The sequence below is a fragment of the Heptranchias perlo genome, chromosome 16, assembly GCF_035084215.1.
Source record: "Heptranchias perlo isolate sHepPer1 chromosome 16, sHepPer1.hap1, whole genome shotgun sequence".
Classification (NCBI taxonomy): Eukaryota; Metazoa; Chordata; class Chondrichthyes; order Hexanchiformes; family Hexanchidae; genus Heptranchias; species Heptranchias perlo.
Genome location: NC_090340.1, coordinates 43339691 through 43357777, shown reverse-complemented (window position 1 = coordinate 43357777; position 18087 = coordinate 43339691). Strand labels below are relative to the sequence as shown.

General features: G+C 41.0%; 1 protein-coding gene across 2 annotated transcripts in view; it reads right to left on the bottom strand.

Moving 5' to 3' along the window:
* ankrd11 (ankyrin repeat domain 11) overlaps positions 1-18087 on the bottom strand; it is a 220112-nt gene that overhangs the window by 179662 nt on the left and 22363 nt on the right. Inside the window, exons 2-3 of one of the 2 annotated variants that reach the window (XM_067998032.1) lie at positions 13972-14044; positions 12264-12385 (exon numbers count right to left, since the gene is read on the bottom strand). The gene's annotated coding sequence lies outside the window, so the exon portion shown is untranslated. The remainder of the gene's footprint in view (positions 1-12263; positions 12386-13971; positions 14045-18087) is intronic. The other variant, XM_067998031.1, reaches the window with a different exon arrangement.

Here is an 18087-nt window from a genome sequence, read left to right as displayed (position 1 = left end):
GAGTGAAATAAATCAAAAGCACGACTGGAAAAACTGGTTAACCTTTAGAGAATAGGCTGTACTACTGACAGGTGACGGGTGAGATGGGAGCTCTTCAGAGAATCTATCGCGCTCAGCAACATAAGCAAGCATGGACCTTTAACCCAGGCCCCAGGACATTCCTTTCTACAAAAGGAGCAAAAAAAACAAACATCTGATGACTATGATTAGGAAGGATGTGAAGGCCTTAGAGAGGTTGCATACGAGATTTCCTAGAATGGTTCCAGGGATGAGGGACTTAAATTACGTGGATAGACTGGAGAGGCTTGGATTGCTCGCCTTGGAACAGAGAAGGTTAAGAGGAGATTTGATAGAGGTGTTCAAAATCATGAAGGATCTAGACATGGACAAAAGAACTGAATTCCAGAAGGGAGGGGAGAGTGACTGCCATGACATCAAGGCAGCATTTGACCGAGTGTGGCTAAAGGAGCCCTCGTAAAATTGAAGTCAATGGGAATCTGGGGGAAAACTCTCCTGTGGCTGGAGTCATACCTAGCACAAAGGAAGATGATAGTGGTTGTTGGAGGCCAATTATCTCAGCCCAAGGGCATTGCTGCAGGAGTTCCTCAGGGCAGTGTCTTCGGCCCAACCATCTTCAGCTGCTTCATCAACGACCTTCCCTCCATCATAAGGTCAGAAATGGGGATGTTCGCTGATGATTGCACAGTGTTCAGTTCCATTCGCAATCCCTCAAATAATGAAGCAGTCCATGCCCACATGCAGCAAGACCTGGACAACATCCAGGCTTGGGCTCATAAGTGGCAAGTAACATTCGCGCCAGACAAGTGCCAGGCAATGACCATCTCCAACAAAAGAGAGTCTAACCACCTCCCCTTGACATTCAACGGCATTACCATTGCCGAATCCCCCACCATCAACATCCCGGGGGTCACCATTGACCAGAAACTTAACTGGACTAGCCATATAAATACTGTGGCTACGAGAGCAGGTCAGAGGCTGGGTATTCTGCGGTGAGTGACTCACCTCCTGACTCCCCAAAGCCTTTCCGCCATCTACAAGGCACAAGTCAGGAGTGTGATGGAATACTCTCCACTTGCCTGGATGAGTGCAGCTCCAACAACACTCAAGAAGCTCGACACCATCCAGGACAAAGCAGCCTGCTTGATTGGCACCCCATCCACCACCCTAAACATTCACTCCCTTCACCACCGGCGCACTGTGGCTGCAGTGTGTACCATCCACAGGATGCACTGCAGCAACTCGCCTAGGGTTCTTTGACAGCACTTCCCAAACCCGCGACCTCTACCACCTAGAAGGACAAGGGCAGCAGGCACATGGGAACAACACCCGCACGTTCCCCTCCAAGTCACACACCATTCTGACTTGGAAATATATCGCCGTTCCTACATCGTCGCTGGGTCAAAATCCTGGAACTCCCTTCCTAACAGCACTATGGGAGAACCTTCACCACACGGACTGCAGCGGTTCAAGGTGGCGGCTCACCACTACCTTCTCAATTGGGGATGGGATAGAAACGCTGGCCTTGCCAGCGATGCCCACATCCCATGAAAGCATAAAAGACTGGATAGAGAGAAACTGTTCCCATTGGCAGAAGGGTCAAGAACCAGAGGGCATAGATTTAAGGTGATTTTTTTTTAAACACAGCGAGTTGTTAGGATCTGGGATGCACTGCCCGAGGGAGTGGTTGAGGCAGATTCGATCATGGCCTTCAAAAGGGAACTGGATAAGTACTTGAAACGAAAAAACGTGCAGGGCTACGGGGATTAGAGCGAGGCAGTGGGACTAGCTGGATTGCTCATGCATAGAGCCGGCGCGGAATCAATGGACCGAATGGCCTCCTTCCGTGCTGTAACCTTCTACGATTCTATGACTCATTGTAAGAAACTCCCCTTTTCCCCCCCAAGCTTGAACATTGCTGTGTGGACCCCAATTCTCCTAGAATTGCCATGCGTTTAACATTTGCTACCTTGGCCTCTGCTTTATACCCTGGTTACTACTGTCAACTGCGAGTATTCAGTGCTGCTGCTGCTTCTTGGAAAAAAATACAAATTAACATTAACAGAAGGTGGGTGTGCTCCAGTCTCCACAGCACAAGTTGAAGATGCTTTACCAGTCACAGCAAGACTATCTTTTTAACAGAGTATCACATGCTGGGATCCATCCACCAACTAACATTCCTCCCCTGCTTTACTTCATTGGAACACGAGAGCAAGAAAAGGGCACTGAATCCCAACATTGGTAATGGTGGCAACTGGGCAGGTTTGGTAATAGGAAATAGGCAGATAAGCAAGAGCATTAGTGCCACCCATGCAGCATTATACCCCTCCACAGTTTTTCTCATAAAAAGTAATATTGACTTCTAGTCCACTATTGGAGGTCTGTTATTTACCTTAAACAGCAAGTACCAACAACGATCGGATATTTGTCCTCTGTATTATGGAACATTCAGTAGAAGACTGAAAAACCTACTTTCCATATAAATCTATTAATTTGAACACAGGTTCTAAAGAATGAAGTGCTGTTTTCCCTTAGCTACTGTACCACTCAATGCCATACCACCTTCAGTTCTGGAATATTTTTACACCTGGAAATATTTCAGCATATTCAGATCTAGGATTACACAATGGACTGTTATCTAACAAGTATGAAAATGCACAGCCTCCCACTGCATTATTCAATCAAATGGGCCACCACCCACATAAAGGAAGTTTCTTACTTCTAAGTGCAGACAAAATTAATATTTTATTTCAAGATAGTAATTTCTGGATAAGGAGAAAAAACCCAAACCAACATCAAGGCACCCAATGCATCATAATTAAAAATGTGCCAAATAGATTATGGCACTGCAAATCATAAATAACCAGATACTTCAAGTTTTATATTTTTCAGAGCAAGGCGAATATATTACACATTATGTAAGCTGGTTGCTAACCAACACCCTCAAAGGAGTACATTAGTCGGATTTTTTTTAGCAACTTTGAACAAATACAAGCATTTTGAAGCTTTTATTGGGGTGAAATCAACATTGAGAGCAATGGCAGCTAATGGATAAGTGAAAGGAAAGAAAATGTGTAGAATCTAAAAATGAAAAGTGAGTGTAAAGAATCTTGTGGGCTGTTCTGATGCAGGTTTTCTATTGTCGTTGTCATATGTTTGCATCATCCTGGGGGACTGGTGTCCAAGTGGAAGAGCTGTCCCACAAACTAGTCGGACAACAGCTGATATAATTATACTCAAAAAATCATATCTATCAGCCAACATTCCAAACTCTTCCATCAACACTTCTGGGTATGTCCAGTCCCACATGCAAAAGAGACTTACTGGAGGTGGAACCAAAGTGGTATACAGACAGGTGGGTGTGGTCCCGAGAGTCCTCAACAGTGACTCTGTATCCAATGAAGTCTCGAGGCTTCAGGTCAAACAAGGCCAAGGAAATCGTCTGCTCGTAACTACCTACTTCTCTCCCTCATCACTCCCCCACCCCAACTGAAAAATCAGTACCCCTCTACCTGGAGGAAAAGCAGAGGGAAACAAGGGTATACAATATTCTCAATGGGGGGCTTCATTGTGCATCATGAGTGACTCAGTCATAGCACCACTGACCAAGCTGGCCACATTCTGGAGGACCTAACTGCCAGACTGGTCCTGCGTCAGGGATAAGTTCACAAACAGTAAGGGGTAACCTACTTGACCTTGTCTTCACCAACCTACCGGTCGCAGACATTTCTGTCCATGAAGACATCAGTAAAAGTGACCACTGCCCAGTGCATGTGCAGTCAAAGTCTCATCTTCACAGTAAGGACACCCTTCATTGTGCACTGTGGCTATTTTATGGGACAGACTAAACCACTCAAAACTGGGCATCTGTGAGGCAGAGTGGACCATCAAAGCAGAATTGGACACCATCAGAATCTGTAATCTTATGGCCTAGCACATCCCTCACTCCTCCACCACAAAATCAACCTTGGTTCAATCGGGAGTATAGAGTGCCAGCAGCAGTACCAGGTAGACCTTAAAATGGGGCACCAACCTAGTGAAGCTACAATATATAGCTACCTGCACACTCAACACCAAAGCTGCAGGTTTTTGATAAGGCTAAACGGCCACACAATGGATCAGAGCAAAGCTCTGTAGCCTAACTCCATCCAGTGAAGAACAGTGGTGGACCACCAGGCCGTAACAGGAGACGACCCCCTGAGCATCCTCAACTATGACAGAACCCAGCACAAATACAAAAAGACAGGGCTGAAGTGTTTACATTCATCTTCAGCCAAAAGCAGCAACTCTTCCTGAGGTCTGCACTATGACAGATGCCAGTATCCAGCCATCTCAGTGGACACCACATGACTCTCATGGTTGCTTTTCAAAAAGTTCTCAATTTCTGACTAGCAGATTTTTTAAAAAGAGAACTCTAAGTCACCTGTATGGATTGATGACTTCTAAACCGGTTGACACTTTGAACGCTCTCTTGTGTTCAGTAGTGACTGGGTGCACTGGACACAGCGAAGGATTTGTATGGGTTATGAAAACATCCTGGGTATAAACCTGAAAAACAGAACTTGCTACCCTCCTAGCCAAGCTATTCCAATGGAACTACAATAGCAGCATCTGTCAGACAGTGTGGAAAAATGCCTATGTATATCCCAACTACAAAAAGCAGGGAAATCTAACCCAACCAATTATTGCTCGGACAGCCTCCACCCAATCATCCGAAGTGATGGAAGAAGTCATCAATATTGTCATCAAGCAACACTTACTCACCAACACTCTGTTCAGGTTCTGCCAGAACCGCTCCACTCCATGTCTCATCACAGCCTTGATCCAGGCAGACACCAAGAACTGAATGCCAGAGAAGGGCAAAAAGTAACTGCTCGACATCAAGGCACCAAGAAGCCCGAGCAAAACGGAGGTCAACGCAGGTTAAGGGAAACCCTTCAGCAATTGAACTGGAGTCATACTTGACAAATAAGATGATCATGGTTGTTGGAGGCTAATCACCATCTCTCAGGACACGGCAGCAAGACTTCCTCAGGACAGCATCCTCAGCCCAACTATCTTCAGCCTCTTCATCAATGATCCTCCCTCCATCATAAGATCAAGAATGGGGCTGTTCACTGACTATTCTGCAATGTTCAGCTCCATTCACAACTCCTGATAATAAAGCAGCCCATGTCAGCCTACAGCAGGACCTAGCTAACTAGTAGCAAGTAACACAAGTGACCCAGCAATAACCAACTCCAACAAAAGGCCAAACCACCTCCCCTGACCATCAATGACACTACCAATATCTTGGGGGTCACCAATGACCACAAGTTTAACTGGACCAGCTGCATCAATACCATGGCCACAAGAGCAGGGAAGAGACAGGGTACTTTGGAACAAGTGACTCATCTCCTGACTCCTCAAAGCCTCTCCACCATTTATAAGGCTCAAACCAACCTTTGCAATACTCACCGCTCTCCTGGATGGGTGTAGGCGCAACATTCGCGGCTGAACACCAACCAGGTTCAAGCAGTCCACTTAATCGTGCCTCCTGCCACTAGACTCAATATCCACCCAGACCACCACCAGCATACCGTGGCTGCAATATGTACTACCTACAGGATGCACTGCAGCAACTCACCAAGTTCACTATGACATCACCTCTTAGCCCACAACCTCTACCATCAAGAAGGACAAGAGCAATAAGATCACGGGACACCATTAAGTCTCAGCGACACAATAATCTGACCTGGATATACATCACTGTACTTCATCGTTGCTGGGTCAAAATCCTGGAATTCCCTAGAGAACACCACTAGCACAGGACTGCAGTAGTTTAAGGATAAGGTTCACCATCATGTTCTCATGGAAGCAACAGAGACAGCCTTGCCAGCAATGTCCACATTCCAAGAACAAATAATAAAAAAGGTACAGACCATAAGAACACAAGAAAAATACAGATGAGGAAGCTAGTCGACCTAACGTAGCTTATTCATGCAGCCTCCTCTCCACCCCCTCCCCATCACAGCAATCAATTATTTCTTAAATGAATCCATAAGTTTTGCCTCCACTGACCTACCCAGAAGTCCATTCAATGCATTGATCATTGTTGGTCTCCAGAATAATGTTCTGATAAGCTCAACATGTCTAAAAGTGCTTAAAGATAGTAGTCCGCCTGGTGGTCAGTAAACCCTAGGCGTGTTTGATATCACAATCTGCAGCCCACCCAACTTTCAGGAAATTCTACAGCTGTCTTTCTTACTGCAGGTTTGCAGGATGCCTGCAGAGAAGAACATCTTCAATGGAATTGTGACAGCTCTCTTCTCTTGACTGTGCTAGAGCCAACTGATGGTTGGTTTTAAACTGGTTTTTGAGTTTTCCTAAACTGTGGATGATCCACAGGGTGTATTAAGCAGCACACAAAGTTTAATTTATTCAACAGATTGCCACATATTCTAATTGATTTGTTATACACTATTATGTTTACTTTTTCCATCAGTGCCATTTCCCTTAAACAACCAACATGTTCAGATAAGACAATGAATCATCTCAATTCTTCCACACAACACTTGTAATCGTGGGAAACTGAAATGAGCTCACCTATAACACTCCGTTCACCTGCTTTTTATTTTCTCAACACAAATGTCCCAAGGCTATTTTAATTGCATTATGTAAACCATAACATTAATAAAATTGGAAACATAGTTTAGCAATGTTTTTAAACTTGCTGAAACAGGTCAGTGGCAACTTGTCCTTAGTTTAAAAAATGCTCACTACACTTGTGAAAATACTCAGAGTCGGCTGGAAAAGTGCCATGAAAGGATGAAAAGTAATTACAGGATCCAGCAGAAATGATCCTTCACCCGAAGTGTTTTCAGAATGGGAGCAAAATGATTGTCCAGTGCAACTATGCATGGTTACCTTATTTTTAAGTCTTCATAGGTATTCTGAGCTACTGTCAGTCATTCAGTGCTGCAAAATATTAGAACAGCTAGGAATGTGATGCTCTGAAAACCAAAGCTCAATCATGTTAGCTGCTAGGCTAAGTTAAGTTTATGCCACAGGAGATGTATTATGTGCTTAAGCAGGTAATTTGGCTTTTTTTGGTTTTCTTTTCTTAAGCTTTTACAGTAGATTCAGTGGTGTTCCACAGGGGTCGGTACTGGGACCACTGCTTTTCTTGATATATATTGATGACTTGGATGCGTGGGACACAATTTCCAAATGTGCAGATTACTACACTTCCAAGTTTTGTGTAAAGAGTGAAGAGGATAGTAGTAGACTTCAAGAGGATATAGGCAGCCTGGTGGAATGGGCAGACACGTGGCAGATGAAATTTAATGCAGAAAAATGCTAAGTGATACATTTCAGTAGGAAGAACATGGAGAGGCAATATGAACTAGAGGGCACATTTCTAAAGGGGTACAGAAACAGAGAGATCTGGGGGTATATGTGCACAAATTGTTGAAAGTGACAGGGCAGGTTGAGAAAGCAGTTTTAAAAATGCATAAGGGATACTGGGCTTTATAAGGAGAGGCATAGAGCACAAAAGCAAGGAAGTTATGATGAACCTTTATAAAACATTGGTTCGATCACAACTAGAGTATTGTGTCCAATTCTGGGCAACGCACTTTAGGAAAGATGTGAAGGCCTTAGAGAGGGTGCAGAAAAGATTTACTAGAATGATTTCAGGGATGAGGGACTTTAGTTACGTGGATAGACTGGAAAAGCTGGGGTTGTTCTCCTTGGAAAGGAAAAGGTTGAGAAGAGATTTGATAGAGGTATTTAAAATCATGTAGGGTCTAGACAGAAGAGAGAAACTGTACCCATTGGCAGAAGGGTCAAGAACCAGAGGACACAGATTTAAGGTGATTGGCAAAAGAACCAAAGGTGACATGAGGAAACTTTTTTTTAAACACAGCGAATGGTTAGGATCCGGAATGCACAGCCAGGGTGGGTGGTGGAGGCAGATTCAATTGTGGCAGGCACATGGGAACACCACCACCTGCACGTTCCCCTCCAAGTCATTACAGACTTGGAAATATATCGCCGTTCCTTCATCGTCGCTGGGTCAAAATCCTGGAAATCCCTACCTAACAGCACTTTGGGAGAACCTTCACCACACGGACTGCAACGGTTCAAGGCGGCGGCTCACCACCACCTTCTCAAGGGCAATTATGGATGGGCAATAAATGCTGAATGCGCCAGCGACACCCACATCCCATGAATGAATAATTAAAAAAAATCACCAAAAAGCTACAATTGCACAACAGCATTACATTAGGACAGAAATGAAATCTAGCGTACTCCCATTTTCTTAACATTTCTTCACTGGGACCACTAGTTAAGTTAAGAAAAAGTGGCTGGTAATTTATTACTAGTCCATTTGGTTTGCAGGGTATTCGAATATCTAATCAATTCATTAAAATACTTGTCATGAATGTTAAAGCAGTGGAATTTTGCACGAGTAGAAATGCCAACAGCACTGATTGCAGGTCTGCAAGCTGAAAACTGTTCTGAAGCTTAAACAGTAATAATTAGAAAGTAAAAATGTATTTCTAGATACAAGTTCATTTGGTGGAAGTTTCGACATAGATATACTGTACAACAAATTTACATTAGCACTGGAAGCCTGATATCGGAACACCATTTGAGACTTGTTATTGGCAACTGTTTATTTTGTAATAGTGTCACATGGTCATAACTGCCAGCAACTTTATTTAAATTAACACAATTTTATTATTATGCATATTTTTCTGCTTCTGTTCTGTTTCAACTTTAACCCCACAAATAACGGGCATGTTAAAACAAAAATGATGATTCAGCGTTTGAATTATTCTGCATTGTTCAGAATCTTGTCATTAAGAGTATCCTTTTGGGAATAACTTTTAAAAGTTGCTGAAGTTTAAGTAAAGCACCCATCCTACTGTTCCTACTATAAAATAAAGTCTGTTGACAATCAACTAGCTTATATGACCCGCAAACTTGGAATGGCAGCTAAGTGGAATTTTCCCAGTGCTCTATGCATACTCATGGATGTAGTCCATCAAACAGGTTTTAAAATTATGTTATAAATTGTACAATTTGGTTGTAAAAGTAATAAGGATTCAACTAAAACCCTATTTGATACAGACTAGATTAGTTCCATCTAGATTTTATTTTTTGGCTGAAATTCTTAGTGAATAATTTTTTTTGAAGTCTTGGAGAAATATTAAAACCTGAGGAACCTGTAAAATCACAAGACACCATACAATTTAGAAATATCTTTGCATGTAGCAATGAGTAGCATCACAACCTGTGCTTTAACAGCTCGAAATAGCACTCGTTTGCTTTTGTGACAAATCCATAAACGTAATGAAGAACTAGTGATAGCAGGATTGATGATTTAGTGGAATATGGATAACAATTCACTCAGTGACAAGACGGAAGATGGTGCGTTTTCTGTTTCTCAATGTCAGGAGTTATCTTCTTGTGTACCACCACTTCCAAGACAGAAATTCTATTTGTAGCACATATCATAAAAATTAATAGCATAATGTTAAAATCTGTTTCATTGAATACCTACATTCATACATACATGGTAAAATTCCATTTAGCTGCCCTATTACATTTGTGGGTCATATGAACTCATACTACACTATGCAGACAGATTCAATCACTTGTCTGAGTTGACATGCCAGATCACAGATTAGAAAATCTGTTGAAGTATAACTGGTCTCACTGGTCCCAAAAGACAGAGAAGATAACCAGGGTTTCTGCTCCTGATCACTATCCAATGACTTTGGAATCCTCCAGGCCAAAAAGATATTGCTGCTGTTGCCCTCTTCCAAGGACAATTAAGATGTGACAAAAATGAAACATTTTTGTCTACAATTTAGAATGTTATTGATTGCTTTAATTTTGTCATAGTATAAAAGGGATAAAACAGGTTCACTCAGAAATCATGACTTACCGTAATTAGACAAAACTGTTACAGAATTAGTCAGTTTGTCTTAGATTTGAGTCCAAGGGAGGAGCCAAGCCATTTAATTCAAATACAAACATTTTGTAGGATTTATATGTATGATATCAAAGTTATTTAAATCTGCTTGGCCCAGGTCACTATTTAGAAGTTACATTAATCAGTCTTGTTCAAATGCAGAATCTGTCTGAAGCCTTCGGAGAGATATAGTCAAGCAAGATTCCACAGGTGGTGATTAAAAAAAAACGAACACTATATAAAAATGACATAGTTTAATATGGCACTTGCAAACCATTTATTCTCACTCAAAGACCTAGCTAAGCTTATTAACTACTGAAAAAATGTGTGCTACTGCAACTATTTGTTTCTTCTTTTACTGTTTAATAAATTTGTTTTGCAGTTAAAGCCAAAGTCGAAGTCTAGTGCAGTGTTATTTTACAACCTTCTGAATAGAAGGATCACTTAAGAAAACATGATAAAGCCAGTAGTTGAAATAAACCAAGGTGGTTCTGTGCATTCTCTGGGCATGCTATGAATTCACCCAAATATTTGAGCAGGAGAAAACAAACTCTTTGGGACATAAGGAGTAGTCCGAAACATGGAAGTCAAAAATATATAAAAGTTTTAAAGAAAAAAAAGGAAAGAATCCCAGAAATATAAATATCCTATGCATCAGTACTTTTCCTAACTTTCTTTGGTCACGCTCAGGGGCCAAGTAAAAGAAAATCAAAGTTTGAAAGCAAAGTTTAAAAAAGAATTGTAAAAAATTATTCCACACTCATGAGCATTCTGAATACGTATTATTTCAAATTAAAGCTCTTTTATATAAAAAAAGCACTTCACATGCACTGGCCAAGATAAGTGTGGGAGAATATTGCTGACCAGGTGTGCAAAGCAGCCACAGCAGAAGAAATTGGCCCAGCAATGACAGGCAGGTTCCCACATAACTAGTAAAATAAGTAGCTTTTGAAGCCAGCAGATTCATGGGCATCTGATGCCCAAGTACATATGGAGGCCTTATGTCAACTGGTGCAAGTTTCACAAGCACAGGAAAGCAGTCTGAATGTAAAACATTATATGTGCACAATAAAAAAAACAATAAAAGAAGCATATTGCTGAAATACACATATTTTGTAGTAATGTACAATACCAGCAAATGTGGGTTACCACACTTGTTGATCAGGGGTTGCTTCAGTAAAGATTTGACCCTGGTTACAGTCCAGAAGGAACCAGACCTCAGTGAGAAAATTAGGGGTGTGGGTAAACTGATAGAAAGATAGTTATGACCGAAGAACTTAAATCGATGCTGTATTGCTAGATACTAAAAATGTTTTTACTTATTTACTGAACATTCCATGCATCAATTTCAACATGCCTCATTACATTTCATGTACAGTACATCCAAATGAAAATAGGAATTTACATTTCAAACCAACATCCTCTACACCAAAAAAAATTCTGAAATATGTAAGCTGTTAATATTAAGTTTCTTGAATTCAGTGGAACATTAATGAAACAGCCCTCGCTCTACATCTTGCTTTTCCTATTTTAAAACCTTTACAGGTAAACGTAAAGTAATGCCAAACGCTGAAAGCAATTCCAATCAGCAGCCGTATTTTATTCACAGCTTTTATCTCACACCTACACACTCATTATTATGCCAGCAACCTGATGTCAAAACCACCAGAAAATTCTCCATCAAACACATTCGTACCAGAATTGAGAAAAGAAAAAATCGAGTCCCAGTACACATTATAATATGGGCAATGCAAAATTAAACTATTTCCAAAACTTTAATATATTACATAGGAAATAAACAGCACAATGCAAGTATCAAAGCCACAAAACATCTCAAATGAAAACAATATTAAAAGGTGCACCAAGATCTTTTTAAAACTGTTGATTTACACATGAAACAAAAATGTATTTTGTATTTACTGCAATAAAATAAATTACTGATGAAAAAGAGGATGATGATGGTTGTAAAAGAACAAAGACAAGCTGCAGAAAATGAACCTATAACTTGGGGGCTACTTAAAAATAAGTGATCAGATAGGATTTTTAGGGATTCCCTAAACAGTCGAGTTGGCTGATCTCAGGAACTGCAGTGGGTGAGCTTCAGTTGACCTCAGTTCCCCTTAATTGGGGAGGGGGAAATTCGCAAGGACTCCCATTTCAGATTTTTCCTACCCCCCCCCCCCCCCCCCCCAGAACTGTGCAAGTATGTCGGGTGAGGGCAAAATCATTCTCAGTTGTGATGTCCTTCCCCCAAGTGGTTCAAGTACCTGCTGATACTCACTGTCCAAGTTCACAGATAAATAATGGCCACATGGACAAATGTTGTGGAAGGCTAGTGGCATCAGTGGAACTGTATCCCAGCAAGGAGCCAACACCTTCAGAAGAGATGGGGAGGGGAGAACACTGATGAAAAAAGAGAAAAAAGATATTCAGGTACACAAGTGACCCGCCTTAGTCTGTTCTTTTGCTCATTGGTTGAGAGACACTATGCATACAAGCAAACAGGCCAAATATCTTTAGCTAATCAGCAAGATAGCATAATTCAGGTCTCCACAGTCACTGAAATTACCTGAAAAACAGCATATCCAATCTGTATGCTGTACATCAAAGTGAACTTCGAAGTGCAAAATGTTTTAAATAATAATAATTTGAACATGGCAACTCTCGGGTTAGGTCATCAATAAGCCTTATCCTTGAATATTCTTTTATGAATTGAACAGAGACAAACAGAAGTATAGAAAATACAAAGTACAGAACATGACGTGCTACCTAGTCACTCCAGCGGCCTTGAAGAAAAACGTTGCAGAAAACTGATCTGCAAGCTTGAATTCAAACTGAAAATTTAAATTCTTGATCTCAACAACCAGCAAGCGTCTTTTCCACTTTAGATCTTTCAAATAGAGTATGATGAACCAGCACATGGGTTCCATGGGTTTAATAGAAAACAGCATTCATCTACATTATATTTCCACATAACTTCAAAACAAGTTAAAATACCAAATGCACTGCAGTAAACTACTGCAACTAACAATATTGTGGCCAATTTGTACAAAACAACCCTACTTGCGTTACCGTACTTAGGAGACTACGCTATATGGGGAGCAGCACGACAGAGAAATCACTCGTCAACAATTCATTGAAGTCTCTTATACACGTTTCTCCTTATGCTGCTTCCTTTCAAATATTCAATTGTTCTTAATTAACAAAATATTGAAAAGGAAGTCTGTAAGGTGTGCCATTCTGAGGCTCTACAGTTCCACTCAACAGCCGAACAGTGTGTTCCTCCCAAAAGTCAATCATTGCACTACTCACTCCAATAGAGTCTAGATTATCCGTCAATTTCCAGTATCCACCATGGACTCCCCTCCATTACGTGCACCCGTAATAACCAGGTAAGCTCAATCCAGTTACAGAACTTCAGCACTTACACTACTGGGTCTTTCAGCATCCGTCAATGTCAAGTGGTTCGGCCCTTTGATGGAAATCTCACAAAATAGGTGCTACGTCTCAGAATACTACTTCAAATATCAATTTACAGAATGTAGTGCAAAATCCGCAGCCTGAAGGGAAATGTTCATATTAGTATGATTAGCATAAAGAGCTTGCCACCATGTCCACGCCAAAAGGAAAAACTGGAGAACCACCGAATTCTTCATAGGAATTTGTGGGATAAATGTGGCTCTAGATCAATAATAACTTTCAACATTTCAAGGATATAACTGGAGTTATAGACATGATGCAGCACCAAACTATTTTTTGTCTTCAATCTACCACAAGGCTATGCAGAAAAAGCAGGGGAATGAGACTAACTGAATCACTCTTTCAAAGAACCGGCACTGGCACGATGGGCCGAGTGGCCGCCTCCTGTGTTGATACTATGAAATTTAAGAGATTTTCCAAGCCTCTAATCAAATCCACTCTATGAAGTAACTGTGGAAGGGCCAAGAGCTGGATATAATAAAAAAAGAAAAATTCATAGCAGTACTTACCGATTCCATAGTTCTCCACCACGGCATGTATTTGTTCCAATAGAGGTATGCACCCAGCCTTGATGTCAGTGCTCTGAAATTATGTTAGAGAAACCTAGTTAGTTATCGGCAGAGTATAGCTGAAATTAAGTCTAACCAACTTAAACGGCACATACAGCCCAGAACACAAGCATCTTTCATCAGTGTTTACACTTCTGTGAAGCAGAATCTTTATACATAAGTTTAGATCAACTTCTGTGCATACATCATAGTTGAGTTTTTGAAAAGCACTATACAGAGGCCAAAACTAATATTCTGGAGTCATGAGTTCAAATCCCCCCATGGCAGCTGGGGAATTTAAATTCAATTAAATAAAAACCTGGAATAAAAAAAACTAGTATCAGTTATGGTGGCCATGAAACTACTGGATTGTCGTAAAAACCCATCTGGTTCACTAATTTCCTTTTAGGGAAGGAAACCGGTCGTCCTGGCCGATATGTGAATCCAGACCCACAGCAATGTGATGGATTCTTAATCGCCCTCTGAAATGGCCTAGCAAGCCACTCAGTTGTTCAAGAAGGCAGCTCACCACCACCTTCTCAAGGGCAATTAGGGATGGGCAATAAATGCTGGCCATGCCAGTGACGCCCACATCTCATGAACGAATACAAAAAACACATCTTCACACACCAGGTCAAACTACTGCAATTCATTCCAACCTATGTACAACAATGTCTGAAAGCATGTAATCCTGTGAATTCTGCAATGGCATCAACTACCATTTCTCAGATTTACCAGAAACTCCAGGACCAATGTAGTCTACTGGACTCCGCTCAAGTGACTATTCTTTGAGCAAAGCTGGAAGTCTATTCAACTTTAGATAACATCACAGGCATGCCCAATCCTGTTCTCACCTTATATCCATGAGCACATACTTCCCAACAAAGGTCATAGGATAACAATCAGAAATAGGCACCCTGGAAGACTTTCCCCTGGAGAAGGGGGTTATCACAGATGGGCATTCCAGAAGCTGACATTAAGAAAAATGATTTCACAACAACCTTTTTTTTCTTTGTATTGAAATCAAGGTATTTTTTTATATCAATATCCACTATGAAAGTGTACACACTTGAGGCCGTCAGGAGTCAGTCTTCTGGAAGCTCCCTGAATAATTAGATGCAGAATGACCTCTGAACTTCCAGCTTGGAACTTGTTTAAGCACTGAAAATCCCAAGTGGACCTAACAATGCTCTTTGATGGAACCACAAGCTTGAAGTAAAACCCATTCCCTCATATCAAATAAGCAGCTCAAAAATGTCCGATTGCAGGAATAAGCTTTATTTTCATTAACTTTTAAAAACAGGATGAGAAAAGATCATTTGCTTTTTACTTCTCTCTTAAACCTTTGGATCCTATACACAATTGCCTCCAGACAACCAACTCCTAGGCTTCACCCAAAGTTACAAACCCACAATGTGTGTGCCACCCTTTTGAAGAAAACTTCTAATGGCATGGAAATTTTCACACTCTCCTAAAATATGTACGAGCATATGTATACATGCACGTTTAGCCCCCATTAAAATAACTCTTCCTTTGATTCCCCTCCCCCCCCCCCCCCAACATTTACCAATTCTACAATTACTGAGTGTGACTCAAAGCTTTTCCTCTCTCTGAGTAAGAGAGACAAAAATAAGCACGAAGGATGTACTCTGTGTCTTCACTGGCAAAGCAAAGACCATAACCTGCCATGAGGAGAATCGGGGCCAGCAACCACTATAAAGCATAGAACTTTTGCGCTTTACAGCAAGTACTAGCCATCAATGGCCAGAACAGGTAGTTACTAGGATTTTGACAGCAAGTTTTAAAACACTTTTAAAAAAAAAAATTCCAGGAAGAAATTGCAGAGCAAGATCCAGATCAACAACGTAGCAGGTTTCTTGCCTCGGTCAAATTATGCCGACAGCAGGAGATAACCATGCAAGTTTGGCAAGGGACACACCTCTATTTTCACATCACATGGTCTGTGCCCATTTCCCTCTGTGGGACAATCTGGAAATTCCCCCCCACCTTTGACCTTCAGGAAGGTTGCATTTGCCATGATGTTGGTCGTTCATGCCTGTCCCACATTTTGGAAAGGGATTTGGTTTGATCTTCTGCTTCTTTAAAGCACACTTTGATTACTGTGAACAGTTCAGGTTGCCATGCTACAAAGGGAAATGTGTGAGCATTGAAGACAAAAGGAACGAGAATTATTCGAAGTGAAAGGAAAATGACCCATCATAAAATGTTGAAAAGCTATAGCCTAGAAAAAAGATGGTTAAGGGATATCTCATTGAAGTATATAAAATATTAAATGGCTTAGATAACAAATACTGAATATTGCTTTAAAATAAGGCAAGATAAGGTAACATGACCAGATCATAAATGTAAACTGGTGAAAAACACAGAAGAAACAACTTCACACAAAGTGCGATAAATGTCCGAAATAATCTGTCAAGCATAGTAATAGAGATACAGATATTAGGACATTCATAACACAGGGGAATGCTGAATATTAGAGGGACACGCTTCTATGAGCTGTATGGTCTTTTATGGTCCTTGACATTATGTGATTTCACAGTCTTTTTGCAATGAAGTTTCCTTCACCATGCTACTGTGTCCAGACCACCCACAGGGATCCCTAACCGAACTTAGTCAATGTGATTCTTAGGGGAATTTGGCAGAGACAACCTAATCAGGTCTGCAGATTGGAAGATACTGCATAGTGTATTTCTGATTGCCCCTCTTTTTATAGCTTATCAGTCTACTTTCTTCCAGAGCCCATTTTTGCTCTTGGTTGTTCAGATAGGTTTTGATCCGTTCAAATATACAGTAAAATTAGATCATTTAGTCTGTTGCCGATAACATTAAACCTGACATGTATTGAGCCTAGTACCTTAAGTATGCCTCAGCATTTGAATCCAGCAGTTTGATTGAATGCAGATTCCTTCCTTCCTCACCACCCCCTCTTTTCCCTCCACCACCGCGACCCCCCTAACGTCATCCCAATAGCAATGCCCTGGGGTCTAAAGCAAAACTTGGTAGGAGAAAATTCAGTCTAGAGTTTACTGCCTTAGAATTATATACCTGGAATAAAATCCACCCAAGCAATGGGTAGACTTTAATGGGCCAGTTTGGAACATAGGATTTCTCCCACTTTCATATCACTTCGTAGAGATCAGATTTAAGCATATTTCTGCTCAAGCTGCAGCTGATCAGTGTAAACAAGGTATTAACAGTTACCATTCCAAACTTAGGAGCTGCATTGACTCTGAAAAAAACCCAAGTATCTTTGTGTCACTAAAGTTTAGGATTATAAGAGCCACAGAAGAATACAAATATCCCAAACTCTTCAGTGATATATATGAACATTTTGTAAGGCTTTTATAACCTGAAGAGTAAGTTTATTTATCAATGTAAACATCAATTATCTGGTTGGTGGAATTCAATTCATAAGATAAACGTTCTCCCAATAACTCAATGGGAAATTACATCTCATGGTGTGTTAGTGAACCATATGGATCAACAAAGTCCAGTTTTAACCTGCATCTATACTGAGTTAACCGATTAGAGTCAGGGCAATAGTAACAAAGCTCTCAGTTGGGGGGGGGGGGGGGGGAGGGTTTCTTTTCATAATTAACTTCCCATGACCCCTGCTGGAAAATGCACATACATATGGAGATTAAATTTTACAACTCAGAAGGAAGCCATTCAGCCCATTAGCCCATGTGCCAGCTCTCCGGAACAGCTAGCCACTTAATCCCATTGACCTGTGTGCTTCTCATCCCTTCTAAATTTCTCTCTCTCAAACATTTGTCGAAATCTACCAAGATACACTGCCTTTTTAGTCACCGGAATTATGATTCTCCCAAAACCTTGACTCAGGACTTCTGAAGGAGAATGCAGATGAGCACAGATATGCATACAGCATATAGGGCCTGATTTTGCTCTAAAGTGCAACTTCCGGCGACTGCACATGCCAAACGTCTCTGGCACTAAAAATTAACTTTTACAAGTGTGGAGTTTCATTCCTTTATATTTTAATTATTGGGCATTTAAAAAAAATAAAATATATTTTTGTTTTACTTTTTCCTTGTC